Source organism: Melanotaenia boesemani, chromosome 3 (genome assembly GCF_017639745.1).
Source record: "Melanotaenia boesemani isolate fMelBoe1 chromosome 3, fMelBoe1.pri, whole genome shotgun sequence".
Classification (NCBI taxonomy): domain Eukaryota; kingdom Metazoa; phylum Chordata; class Actinopteri; order Atheriniformes; family Melanotaeniidae; genus Melanotaenia; species Melanotaenia boesemani.
This window is the reverse complement of record NC_055684.1, coordinates 6,560,972-6,575,826: the sequence shown is the minus strand read 5'-3', so window position 1 is coordinate 6,575,826 and position 14,855 is coordinate 6,560,972.

Below are 14,855 nucleotides of genomic sequence, written 5' to 3'. Positions count from 1 at the left end.
TTTTTTGTTTTGTTTTTTTTTTTTTGTTTTGTTTTTTTTTTTAACTACAGTTGTGCTCATGCGGATCCCCCAAACCAGGAACTACGCACAGGGTGGCTACCATGGTGATTTACCTTGGGTGGTTGGGGGTCCCTCGGACTGCAGCCCTGTGGTTGTGTAACAATCATAAAATCATTGTTACGTAAATATAAATACCCCATAGGACTGGAAACTCCAACCTTAATCTTTTATGCATTTACTCAGGAAGAAATTCAGTACCATCAAGACTAGAGCAATAGTATAACTGAAGATATGAACAGGTGTCTGTACTGTCTGAGCAAAGTAACAACTTGTGCAACAATAATAAACTGTAAAACCCACCAGTCACAATAGAATAAAAAAAGATTTTTGTATACAGAGCTCTAAAAATGTGATTTTGCATCTCTCTTTCAGTCAATAATTAAATAGTATAGTGTTTAGATTAAATGTGTGCAGGGTCACATGTTTAAAGTAAACTGTAACATGACCAGACCTGTTTACTTCCTGGTTGCACCTTGAAGGAAGGATGGCTGCGAAGAGGTTTGAGGCAGAAGAGGCCTCTGTTCAAGATCTGCAGATTGTGCAGGTCTCTACCATAAATGTTACCTTCATGTTCTATATTACTGCAATGAGACTATGACTGTTAAAAGTATAGTTATGTAAATATATAAAAAATATATATATAAAAATATAGTTATACACGAAGAAATCAAGCACTTTGTTCAAAGCCAGGTCCTTTATACATTTCTCTAATTTGCCATGGCATATGTTAAAACTTGAATGTGTATGACATCACACATAAACATGTTATGTTCAATGTAAATAAATCACATGAGCCTAATTCACACTATCAAGTACAATTTCAAATCTTGCATGAAAGTAATGGTGTTGCAAGCTATATTCAAATAAAGAAAAAATGTTGACATACTGTAATCTTTATCTTTAGGCAAAAAGCACGTCTACATGAAAGTACCACGCCTTATCCCACCGGTCACAATTGTGAACATGCATAAAAGACACTTTTTCTAATGTATTTTAATGTTATTATTTTTCTAAAACATATTGATTAGTTCAAAAGGCTACCAATGACACATGATTTGAATATTTTAATGTCTAGGAATAATTTGGTATTAAATGGGTTAATGATTAAATCTTACTATTATTACATTAAGCTACTAGATACTTGTACTTTTAGTTTATAGATACACAAGAAGAAAAAAGTCTGAGAAATTACTTTTTCATTTTAAATATTTTTATTTATATTATAAGGCTGGAGAGATAAAGGTGCCATAGTTTGTGTTGGAGTAGGAATCCCCGTATGAATTTAGATCATACACAGGAAATAACAGGGGTTACTCCACCAGGGTGGAGTTGGTGTTGGAGCAGGAATCCATGTATGAATTTGGATCATACACAGGAAATAACAGGGGTTACTGCACCAGGGTGGAGTTGGTGTTGGAGCAGGAATCCACGTATGAATTTGGATCATACACAGGAAATAACAGGGGTTACTGCACCAGGGTGGAGTTGGTGTTGGAGCAGGAATCCATGTATGAATTTGGATCATACACAGGAAATAACAGGGGTTACTGTACCAGGGTGGAGTTGGTGTTGGAGCAGGAATCCATGTATTAATTTGGATCATACACAGGAAATAACAGGGGTTACTGTACCAGGGTGGAGTTGGTGTTGGAGCAGGAATCCATGTATGAATTTCGATGATACACTGGGAAGTCATGAGGATTACTTTACCAGTGTGGAGCGGTGAAGGTGCCAAAAATTTGGTATTAAATGGGCTAATGATTAAATCTTACTATTATTACTTCAAACTACTAGATATTTGTACTTTTAGTTTATAGATACACAAGAAGAAAAAAGTCTGAGAAATTACTTTTTCATTTTAAATATTTTTATTTATATTATAAGGCTGGAGAGATAAAGGTGCCATAGTTGGTGTTGGAGTAGGAATCCCTGTATAAATTTAGATCATACACAGGAAATAACAGGGGTTACTGTACCAGGGTGGAGTTGGTGTTGGAGCAGGAATCCATGTATGAATTTGGATCATACACAGGAAATAACAGAGGTTACTGTACCAGGGTGGAGTTGGTGTTGGAGCAGGAATCCATGTATGAATTTGGATCATACACAGGAAATAACAGGGGTTGCTGTACCAGGGTGGAGTTGGTGTTGGAGCAGGAATCCATGTATGAATTTGGATCATACACAGGAAATAACAGGGGTTACTGCACCAGGGTGGAGTTGGTGTTGGAGCAGGAATCCATGTATTAATTTAGATCATACACAGGAAATAACAGGGGTTACTGTACCAGGGTGGAGTTGGTGTTGGAGCAGGAATCCATGTATGAATTTGGATCATACACAGGAAATAACAGGGGTTACTGTACCAGGGTGGAGTTGGTGTTGGAGCAGGAATCCATGTATGAATTTGGATCATACACAGGAAATAACAGGGGTTGCTGTACCAGGGTGGAGTTGGTGTTGGAGCAGGAATCCATGTATTAATTTAGATCATACACAGGAAATAACAGGGGTTACTGTACCAGGGTGGAGTTGGTGTTGGAGCAGGAATCCATGTATTAATTTGGATCATACACAGGAAATAACAGGGGTTACTGTACCAGGGTGGAGTTGGTGTTGGAGCAGGAATCCATGGATGAATTTCGATGATACACTGGGAAGTCATGAGGATTACTTTACCAGTGTGGAGCGGTGAAGGTGCCATAGTTGGTGTTGGAGTAGGGACCGCAGTATGGACCATACACTGGGAAATGAGGAGGGTTATTGTACTGGGGTGGAAAGTTGAAGGTGTTACAGGGGGGAACCTGGTAAGAGCCAGGATGGAGAACATGATGACCAGTATAATTTACAGTGAAGGGTGGAGCGAGGATGGTGTCATTAGAGGCAGTTTCAAAGGATGAATGATGGAATGAATCTGGATAAAACTCAGGTGTATTGACAGGATTAGAGATTGTTTGAGCACTGGAGGTGGAGCAAGGTTCAGGTTCAACAGAAATTTCACTCAATGGTTGAGCATGAACTTCCTGCATTTCTTTCTCATGATTTCTCTCTGCTCCCTGTTTTTCCAGCTGCATCGTTTTTCTCTCTTCTTCCAGTCGTTTCTTCTCCTGCTCCAGATTTTTTTTCTCCTCTAAGAATTTATTTTTCTCCAAATCCAACTCTTTTTTCTCCTGTTTGAGTTGGTTCACACTGATTTCCATATCAGTTTGTGCTCTCTTTTGCTCCTTCACTAAGTCTTTTCTTTCCTTTTCCAGTTGTTTGTTCTCTTCGTGGAGATTATTTTTCTCCTCTAACAGCTGATTAGTCTTCCCTTCTAATTCACTGATCTGAACTTCCAGCATTTTATATCTCCTGCTCCAAATTTCTTGTCTCTGTCTAAATTTTCTTTTCTCTTCCTTCACTTTTCTGTTGCTCTCTTCTTCCTTATTGGTATCCACTTCAGTTTGCTTTTTCACATCTTCCTGCTTCTGGACTTGTTTTTCCAGCTCTTCTCTTTGCTGCTGAATATATTGTTTCTCCTGCCACAGCTGATTTTTCAGCAGCTCAAATTCGTCTTTTTCCTTTTTTAGTTTCTTTGCCTCCGTTTCCAGTTGTTTTTCCCTGCTGCTCAAGACAGAGTTTCTCTGGGTGTATTCAATTTTCTGTCTGTCAATCTCTCTGTGGCTCTCCTCCGCTTTGCTGATTTGGTCCTGTAGTTGTTTTCTCTTGTTCTCCAAGTCAGTCTTTATCGCCTCAATTTCTCTCTTTTCATCATGAAGCTTTTTTTTCTGGTTCTTTATCATTTTATTCTCCTCTTTTACTTTTTTGATCATAGTCTTCATTTTCAGCCATATTTCCAACTGTTCTAACTTTTCTTGATCAGTGACTCCAAATGCTTCTGTTGGATGTTCTGTTTCCTCCAAAGCCTGATTGCTTGTCTGGTTCAAGTCTTTTATCTCTGTCACGATTTGTGTGATTTCAGCCTCCGTTTGTTTCTGCTCTATAGGAGTTGATTGTGTCTCTGGTGAATGTACCTTCACAATCTGTTTGACATAGTTACACGTCTCAGATTGGGTTTTTTCATCCGATTTTGAGCCTTCTGTGTCAATGCAAAACTTAAAACCGTTGAAATCGGTTTTCAAGGCACTGCTCTGACTAAATGGAATTTTGTCAGATTTTGGTTTATCCATGCTAAACGAGAAGCCATTTGCAAGGCTGTTTGTTTCTGCTTGTGAGGCTTTGCAAAACTTGAAACCTTTGAAATCGGTTTTCAAGGCACTGCTCTGACTAAATGGATTTTTGTCAGATTTCGGTTTCTTGGCGGTAAAGCTAAAGCCATTTGCAAGGCTGTTTGTTTCTGCCTGTGAGGATTTGGAAAACTTGAAACCTTTGAAATCGGTTTTCAAGGCGCTGCTCTGACTAAATGGATTTTTGTCAGATTTCGGTTTCTCTGCGGTAAAGCTAAAGCCATTTGCAAGGCTGTTTGTTTCTGCCTGTGGGGCTTTGCAAAACTTGAAACCTTTGAAATCGGTTTTCAAGGCGCTGCTCTGATTAAATGGATTTTTGTCAGATTTCGGTATCTCTGCGGTAAAGCTGAAGCCATTTGCAAGGCTGTTTGTTTCTGCCTGTGGGGCTTTGCAAAACTTGAAACCGTTGAAATCGGTTTTCAAGGCACTGCTCTGACTAAATGTGTCTTTGTCAGATTTTGGTTTCTCTGCGGTAAAGCTGAAGCCATTTGCAAGGCAGTTTGTTTCTGCCTGTGGGGCTTTGCAAAACTTGAAACTGTTGAAATCGGTTTTCAAGGCATTGCTCTGACAAAATGTATCTTTGTCAGATTTCGGTTTCTCTGCGGTAAAGCTGAAGCCATTTGCAAGGCTGTGCGTTTCTGCCTGTGGGGCTTTGCAAAACTTGGAACCGTTGAAATCGGTTTTCAAGGCACTTTTCTGACTAAATGAATTTTTGTCAGATTTCGGTTTCTCGATTCTAAAGCTGAAGCCATTTGCAAGGCTGTTTGTTTTTGCCTGTGAGGCTTTGCTAGCACCATTAAAATCGCAGATTTGTCTGTTTTCTGAAGCCATTGTAACAGAAATTTAACAGTATCTTTGTTGTAAACTGTAGAGAAATAGAAAAGTTGTCTCAGAAAAACAATCGTGTCGTGTGCACTCGATCGGAATCTCGGATGATCTGAGAATCTAAATTTAGATTTAGAATTTAGACTTCATAGCATCAGCAGTGATGTCACCAACATCAGACATCAAAGGTGTTTAAGCTCCGCCCACAACAGTTGAAGCTGCTCATTTATATAATCAGGCCACGCCCATAAATGACCTGCTTTTTTTTTTTTTTTTTTTTTACCCTGTCCAGCATCCTAAGATACAGAACGGTGGTCTGTGTGCCATATTTTGCTTGACAGATTTGCTCTACCAAGGAAGACATGTTGTATACATGGCTGCCCTTGATATTCTTATTATTTTTATTGTAATCTTATTTTATTTAGTCTTATATGTCAGTGCCGAACCTGACAAGGAGATAGAGGAAGAGTGAAGGAAGAAAAAGGGAGGGAAGGACAGGATTAAAATGTGTAAATAACAGTTGTCTAGGCTGCCTAAAACACACCACAAAAAAAACCAAAAAAAAAAAAAACAGTATAAACTACCACTGTCATGGTCTGCACTTGCCAGTGCGGCTTCCGCCTTTCTCCTTATTTGGAAGAAAGGCGGCTTCTCCCATCAGGACCGCACAGCTGAGGTGCATCAGGCTCTTTAGAAGACGGTATAAAGACTCCAGGATCTTCTCTAGTCTTCGCTGGATCGTACTACTTCTTGTGGTAACCAGCCGTGCACACGTCTAAACTCTGAGTTGTCTAATCAGCATTCTTTTTTTTTTTTTTTTAACTTGTCCTGTCCAGCATCATAGCAAGCAAAATGATAATCTGGTTGCTGTATCGTGCTGAACAAATTTGCTCTGCCAAGGGGAGGCCTATGGGTAAGGCTCCTCTTGATAATGTGATTAATTTATTTATTTATTTACTTTGAATCATGGAATCTATGTAATCTTGCTGGACCTGACCGGAGGGGACAGAAAAAGATGGAAAATAGCAAAAAGAGCAAAAGGGAAAGAACAAAGGAGACAAGAAGATCACAGACAGAAGGAAACGACCCTTCAATCCACACCATCACCAGACAACAAACTATTACACCTGTACATGAACACACCAGAAAATTTCCTACAACTTTTACAAAAGCAGAAACACACACACACACACAAAAAAACAGGGCTGCCAGTCATTAAGAGTTTTTAAATAATAACCAAATCAAAAAGACATAACAGTGACCAAATACTAACTCGCAGGAAAAATACAAAAAAAAAAAAAAAAAATTTAATAATTATCGCTTAGTATTAAAAACCCACTAGACAACTCAGTGACTGTGTCAGCATGCAGAGCATGAGAAACAAGGAGTGATCAGTGATGAAAAGTGGTGAGTGAGATCATGCAAATGCGACCTCGCCTCCACGGAGGCCAGAGGCAGACCAGGGCCTGGGCCGGGCCCTCAGCAGCAGACCCGGAGCACCAACCCAAGCCACCCCACCACAAAGACGACTCCAGCCCCACCCGAAGGGCGGCAGAGGAGAGCCCCAGCAAGAGCCCCCCACGGTCCCAGGGCACAGGCCCCAGTGGGCCAAAATCAGCAGCCGCGGGGCCGGCCACCCAGGGCAGCCCAAGCGAAGGGCCCAGGAGCCCAGAGACGGCCGCCCCACCCCCCAAAGGCAGAGGGCCCGCAACATGCCTAGGAGGACCAGGCCCCCCCAGACAGCCACCCGGCGTAGGCCAGCACACACCCCGATGTTCCAGCCGCACACCCCGGGAACCAGGGTGCTATCGGCCCCCTCCCCCCACTCCCCATCTACTTCAACCTGCACCCCATATAACCCCACACTCACACCCTCCCCCGTGCCGCACCCACAATCACTCACCACTACACAGTCACGCCACACACAACCCACCCACCATGCCCCAGGCGGACCAGCGGACAACGAGCCCCAAGCACCCCCCCATGACCCAACCCCCCACAGAGCCAGCAGCCCACCAGCGCAGCCACCCCGGGACCCGGCCTCGGGGCAACCACCCCCCTGAGAGGCGAGTAGCCACGGGGTGCATCCAAGGAGACCACTGAATGGTCTCCTCCGTTCCACCCCGCATGGCTCCACGCCTCCCAACTCCCTACGTGTGTGTGTGTGTGAGACAGAGAGAGCGGGAAGTAAGAGGGGTCCGGGGATGTACGTCCAGAGGGAAGCAAACATCCCTCTGGATGATGAGCCTTTAGTGGCATTAGGCACGACTGCTCCCCAGGAGGCCCCCCAGGGCAAGACAGGCCAGGAGAGGCCGCCCCCCACGACCGGGCCATTCAGGGACCGCAGCCAGTGAGCCGCCACCCACCCCAGAAAATACCCACCCTCCCACACCCCTAACGGGGAATGAGAGGATGGGGACAGCGGCAGACCCACGGCCCACCACCCCCAGGCCCGACCAGGCCCCCCCCCACAGGTGCACTTAACCCCGCCCCAACCACACACAGAAACACATGCACACACCTATTTCCTTGCACACTCCCACTCATCCTAACTCACATATGCCCTCTCAGCCCCACCCAAAAAATATAAACACTCGCACAGCATCCAACCCTCCCACTCTCACTCCCCAGATACACCCCCACTCATCCTAACACATGCATACGCACGCACATAAACATACCCCCCCCATTCACACAAACATCCAAAGTATAGACACACACACAACATACAAGCATCCCTGTCTCACACCCCAGCACCTCCCCCTATAATCCCCCGAATCCCACTCAGCCCTCCTTCAAACCCCTACACCCCCCCTGCCCCCGGCCCAACCCTGGGTCCCAGGGTGTCAACCAGACACCAGGGCATGCACCAACCCACACCACGGCAGCACATCCGGGCAAGCTCAGACCCCAGGCACATACGGAGCCCACCACCCCGGAGGGTGCCTAATCAGCATTCTAACCTGTTGTCGTTTCTTCCAAGCTCCCTGTCCTGGAGATTTACCTCACCCTCGAGATCCTGTCTGCCCGCTCCTCGCCTCTCCTGCCAGCCTGCTCCTCGGCCTGACCCTCACTGGAATCAGCGACCTATCATCATTTCATAATAAATCACTCACTGAAGCTTCTCGTGTGCTCTCTTCCTTGGGTCCTAGCCCTGACTCTGACAACCACAGTACTACATAATACATAAAGGAAATAGGATAATGATGATATGAAAAAGTACAGTAGTCATCAAACATACCTGCAGAGAAATGTACTACAAACATCAGCAACATCTAGTCAGAAGCAGATGGAGACACAAGCGCGTGTGTGGCCATGCAACAAGGAAGAAATGTGTGCTTGCAAAGCGGCCGTGATCACGCCGCACCCCGAAGCATCAGCGGGGGATGGGGGCCCAGCAGGTCCACAGAGCACCAAGCCCAGGACAGCCAGTGCAGACTGAGCAGTCCCCCCCCACATACACACACCCACACAACCACATACATTTTCCCTGAGGTCTCACCAGCGCCCCGATGCGGCACAGAGGGCAAGACCCTCAGGGCAAACGGCGCCCAGCAGCCCCCTGCACAGGACTCCAGGCGGGCACCAAACCTCCACCCCCAGCAGCCCCGAGCGCATCCCAGTACACGCGGGCATAGGAAGACCCCCCTGCCCACCTGCTTGAGTTGTGTGTGCTGTAGTGTGGACTGTTTATAATGCAATTAAAAACTGGAAGGAACCATGAGATGGTGGTGGGTCCCATTGCTACCTGGCAGCAGGAACCCCTCAGGGCACCCAACCCCCGTGCAGCCACCACCGCAGCAACCCAGCCACCCAGCCCCAGGCCAGCCTTCCGACAGCCCCTGACCCCCGGTTGCCTCCCGGTCCGCCCCCAGGTAGCACCAGCCCCCAGGCTACCAAGGTCACCGATCCGGTCAAACACACAGTCTCCCACCTAATGACCCTCCTGACCACCAACTCAGAGAAACAGCCAGGATGGACCCACAAGGCCCCCCAGCCAGCCCCACCCCTGACCCCCATGGAACGACTAGACCTCAGCACCCTTTCCCTCTACGTGATGTGACTAATCAGCAGGGTCCAGGGAGACTGAGAATTAACTGATTGGTGTTTAATGGATGCCGATGCAGTCTCTAGACTGATGTGATCCAACAGAAGATTTAATATTTAGATTGTTTTTAGACTTCCAATTCACTAGAATAGTTTTCTTTGCAATACATAAGGCCGTGAGGACTATGTGTGCTTTGTTAGTGTCTATATTGATGTCTCTTAGATCACCCAGCAAACAAAATTTCGGACATGCAGGAATGTTACATCTAACCCATATTGATAAATCCTCACAAACCTTATTCCAGAGCTTTTGGACAGCTGCACAGAGCAATAAAGTGTGTAGGTAATCATCTGCTGTGTTGCCTGTGCACTGTGTGCAGATATCTGAGTGATTAAGAAGAAGAAGAAGAAGAAGAAGAAGAAGAAGAAGAAGATTTTATTTGTCATTATACACAGTGCAGAACACAGGTACAACGAAATTTGTTTCCAGTACAACCCGTCCAAGACTAGACAGCAACAACATGTAGACACAACAGGAACAGGCATACTGAGGCAGCAGCCACTTACAGCGCACCTATGTATTAGAGTAGATATAGAAGGAAAAGATAACATTGGGGGAATAAGATGTGGCTGGGGAGAAAAAAAAGGCATCACCACACTGGGCCTAAGGGCCCAGTGTTGGGATACAAAAAAAACCTCCTTGGTACATAAAAGCACATAACTCAGACATTCACAACATCAGAAACACGTGGCGGGGTGGGAAAGGGGTCTCCCATCACAGCAAGTGCGGACGCAGCTGACATGAGCGCAATCCAGTCGACCCGCAGCCCGGGAGTGGAGGGAGGGGGGGGAGGAACGACCAAGGCAGTGAATCATCGGGGGAGGTGTATCTGTAGTGGTGTATGTGAGTGTGGTGCTTGTGTGACCCATTTTGAACATCCTTTGTCCTGTGTAATGCATTCTATGGAGGTCTTTGTATTGTATGAGTTGTAAATTTGGGCTGTCGGTCATATTAAATGTATTAAGACATATTTGTAGCCAATATGGTTGACTAGGATTGATGGATAAATCTATCTCCCATTTTGAAGTAGGTAGGGAATTTGAAAAATTTATTTTAACATTAATCTGTATATTTTTTAAAGTAATTTTGGGGTACAGAGGTCCATAAAATCTGCTACCACAGGAGGAAGTTCCAGGTCTGTTCGGTGAAGGGGGAACTTTGTGTGTATTATGGTTTTGAGTTGTTGATATTCTAAGAATCTGTTGCCGTTAATCCCATATTGTGATGAGAGTGTATTAAAAGATAAAATGTTTCTGTTATAGATAATATGTTCAAAGTATTTAATTCCTTTGTTAATTCATTGATTAAAATTTTGCATATTTTTGTTTAGTAGAAATTAGGATTGTTCCAGATGGGTGTGAGTTTACACGGTATTATCGAGGAGTTGTTTTTTTTTTTTGTTTTTTTTTTTGTTTTTTTTCTGAGAAATTCCCACCAGGCTGTTAGAGAAGTGCTGATGTTGATACTTTAGCACTTTAGCTTTTTTATACTTAAGCTGAAAAAAGGAAGATCTGAAATTTCCAAATTGTCACAAAATGTTTGTTCTGTATCTATCTACAGGTCATTTAGTAGACTAGGTTTGAGCCATTTTAGGACATATTAGCTAGGAATTAATGTTGAAAGTTAGGCAGGTCTAATCCTCCCCTTACCTTTGGATTCTGTAAAGTTTTTAAACTGATCCTGGGTGGTTTATTTTTCCAGAGAAATAGGGAGATGTGTGATTCTAGCAATTTAAACCCCGTGGAGGAGGGTTTCATTGGATTCATAGAAAAGAAATAGTTGATTTTGGGTAGAACCATAATTTTTTATAGTGGCAACTCTCCCCGTGAGTTAAATGGGTAGAGATTTCCAGCGAGCAAGATCATCTTCTATAGTCTTAAGAAGGTGAATGTGATTACGTTTTGTTAGTTCTGATAGCCTGAAGGGAATATTTATACCCAGGTATCTAATGTTACCTGACTGTAAAGAGATGTAGATTTTGAAAGCTACAGATGATGGGTAGAACTGTACTCTTAGATTAGTTAATGGAGTAATCCGAGAGTGATGAGAATTGTTAATTAGTGAGATTGTTTCAGATAGAGACGTTTGGGAGTTCTTTAGGAATAGTATAACGTCATCAGCATAAAGACTTATTTCATGAAATATATTTTTGGACTGAATGACTTTAATAGCTTGATGTTGTCTAATTGCAGCGACTAGTGGTTCAATAAATATAGCAAAAAGTGAGGGGGATAGTGGACAACCTTGTCTGGTGCCCCTTTGTAAATTAAAACTTGGAGAGGTTTGATAATTTGTTCTGACCCTCGCATTAGGAGAACTGTATAAGATTTTAATCCAGTTAATGAAAGATGGTCCAAAGCTGAATCTGTTTAAAGTAGCTAGTAAATATTTCCAGTTAACATGATCAAAAGCTTTCACTGCATCTAAACAATCTATTATTGTTTCCAGGTTATTGATGGTAGAATAATTTATATTCTATTAATATTTATATTAATTAGTCTCCACATGTTAACAGAGGAATATCTGCCCTTTATAAAGCCTGTTTGATCAGGGTGTATAATGAGAGGAGTTACTTTCTCTAAAAATATAATCCGAAAAAACTATGTATATGCTTATGTCTGAAGTTGTTAAGAAGATCTGATGTGAAAAAATATTTAGGTTTGAGGTTTTTATGACACTTTTATGTGGGGTACAGTACAGGTACTCAAACTTGAAGAATGTCAGTATTTTCAGTAAATGCTCATATCTCCAAAAGCAAAAATAACTCAACACCAGTGTTCTCATTAATTATTGACCTAGTCAAGGCTGTAATAACCTTATATAAAATATTCCAGTTTGCACTTTATTTTTGGAAAAAATGCATTTTGGGTTTTTTCTTATTGAAAAAAAATCAGGGTTTTCCTATGACATGAAGGGCAAAAAACCCAAAATATATTAAAATAAACTATATATGTGCTTAGGCCTGCACTAAACACATAAACAGATTTAGCAGCAGTTTTCTCTTTAAACAGCAAAAGTTAAAATATTATATAAAATCAAATATTTATGAGAAAAAGGATGAAATGTTCAGGATTTACTAACTAAAAGGTAAAAAGTCAACAGGATGAATTTAAAGCTGTAAAACTGCTTCCTTCTAAACACAGAAGGAACAATATGTGATGAATATCAGCATCAGGTCAACAGACAGAAAGCAGGATAAGAATCTCACAGCTTTTAGTGGTTGAGGAGAGAGAAATATTCACAATATGCACTATAACTTCCATCCATGCACCTTTAGTGGTTCATTATCCAGATTTCTGGCCTATAAATTTTCTAACCTTTCATTCTTGGCTTGACTGTTTAGCTTAACACCTCTGCACCTGCAGCCTCCACTACCGGGAGTTAAGTGGTTAACATCAGTAACTTCAGGTCTGAAGATGTAACTATAAACATGTGGTATCCACAGAAAGTCTAGAATCTCAGCTAACAGCTCAGCAAAACCCTTTCTATGACCAACAAACACAGTTAAGACAACAATAATTAAAAGACCAGGGGGGTACTCCACGAACGTAGCTAAAGAAAGCCAGGCTGTAATGGGAAAGCCTCGCTTGAACTAACACGATCTCTGAATTAAGGCTCAAGCCGTTCCACTAACACATTTCAGCTGCATCTAATTGAGGTTAATTCAAGCCAGGCTTACATAGCCTGGCTTAGTGGGAGGTCCTGAGGAACATAGGAAGCCCTGACGAGTGGATGGTGGAAAAGAGGAGCTGCAGAAAAAGAGGGCAAGCCGAGAGCTTAATTTTCTCAGCAGCTGAACAAAGAATGCTGATGGACATCAGTGACGTGCGGTGGGGTTCATGGCTGGTGAGGCATTGAGTTCTCTGGATTCAGATTTACATTGTAAGAACAGAAAAGAGCATCTTATGTCATTATTCAAAACAGAAAAAGCAGTTATGCCACTTAAGCTGTTTTTCATTAGCCTTTGGACCAAGAAACATCAAGTGGATTATTTGTCCAGTGACTCTGTGGCTGGCTCCCAAAAACAGACTTCATCCATAGCTGTCTAACCTTGAACATATACAGCTTTCCAGCCGGAGAAGCATTTCTTGTGTGACATGTTGACACTGAAAACATTGCGGTGTCCACCGTGGCATCTTCCACCTTACACTAAGCAGTGAAGGTGGGAGTGGCTTTCTTCTTGTGAATGTGCACAATCTGGAGACGACCAATAACTGTATGAAGTTTGTAACTTCAACTCATCAAGCTACCATTGTTCTACATTCACAAATCAGAACTAAAACACAAACCCTTTTTATTTTTGTTTTGTGGTCAAGAGGGTAGACATTAAACAACAAAAAGGGGTTGATTTGATTTATAGTCTAAATAACAATAAAAAAAATAAAAACAGAAACAAATGAAGATTTTTTTTCTTTTCTTTTTCCAAAGAGAACATCAAGAAAAGAAATGCCTTGAGATTACTGTCTGATGGTCAGTTAGACCATGGTTTCAGAGGACCAACATGATGACTAACTCACAGAGGTAACAGTTCTGGCTCTAGGCAGAAAAAGCCTCTCAGGTTTCCTTGCAGGCTTTTAACCATCATTAACATCAGCAGCATTGATCATGCTGCTCTGACCAACAGATGGATGCAGCCTCAGGGGATAGCTGGGTCCAACTTGGATATCATTCACAACCTGGGATTATGACATACTGTAAAGCATGAGCACTGATGGACTGGGCTAATCAATGTAGTGGATGAGAGAATTACTTTCAGATAATATTTTTTATTGTATAGGCATTTATTTCAAGCACAACTGCTCTTAATCAAACAATTAGGCAAGGCAAGGCAGGGCAAATTTATTTGTATAACACATTTAATTTACAAGACAATTCAAAGTGCTTTACACAAAACATAAAAACATTACAGCAAGGTGCAGAAAAAATATTAGAATTATTAGTGTATTAGAAAAACAAAGATAAAAAAATAGGACTGATTACATAAAAACAGAAAGAAAAAGCTCAGATAAAGAAATAAAGTTAAGATTTTATTGTAAAAGAACCAGCTGCAGATCTGGACTCCTAGTTAGAACTATTGAAATGCAGATGAAAACAAATAGGTCTTTGACCTTGATTTTAAAAAAACTGAGTGTTTCAGCTGATCTGAGGCTTTCTGGGAGTTTGTTCCAGACATGTGGAGCATTGAAGCTGTCTCCATGTCCAATAGGTTCATACCCAAGAGGTCTCTGATGTATTTTGGTCCTAAACCATTCAGAGCTTTTTAAACCAGCAGCAGAACTTTAAAGTCTATTCTCTGACCTCAGAGCTGGACTGATGTGGTCCACTTTCTTGGTCTTAGTGAGGACCCGAGCAGCTGAGTTTTGAATAAGCTGCAGGTGCCTAATTGATTTTTTAGGTAGACCTGTAAAGACACTGTTACAATATTCAAGCCGACTAAAGACTAAAGCATGGGCTAGTTTTTCCAGGTCCTGCTGAGAAATCAGATCTTTTACCCTTGATTATTCTTAAGGTGATAGTAGGCTGACTTTGTGATTCCCTTAATATGTTTCTCAAAGTTAAGGTCTGAGTCCATCATTCCACCCAGATTTCTGGCCTGGTTGGTGATTTTTAGTTGTATAGACTGAATCACTGTGGTG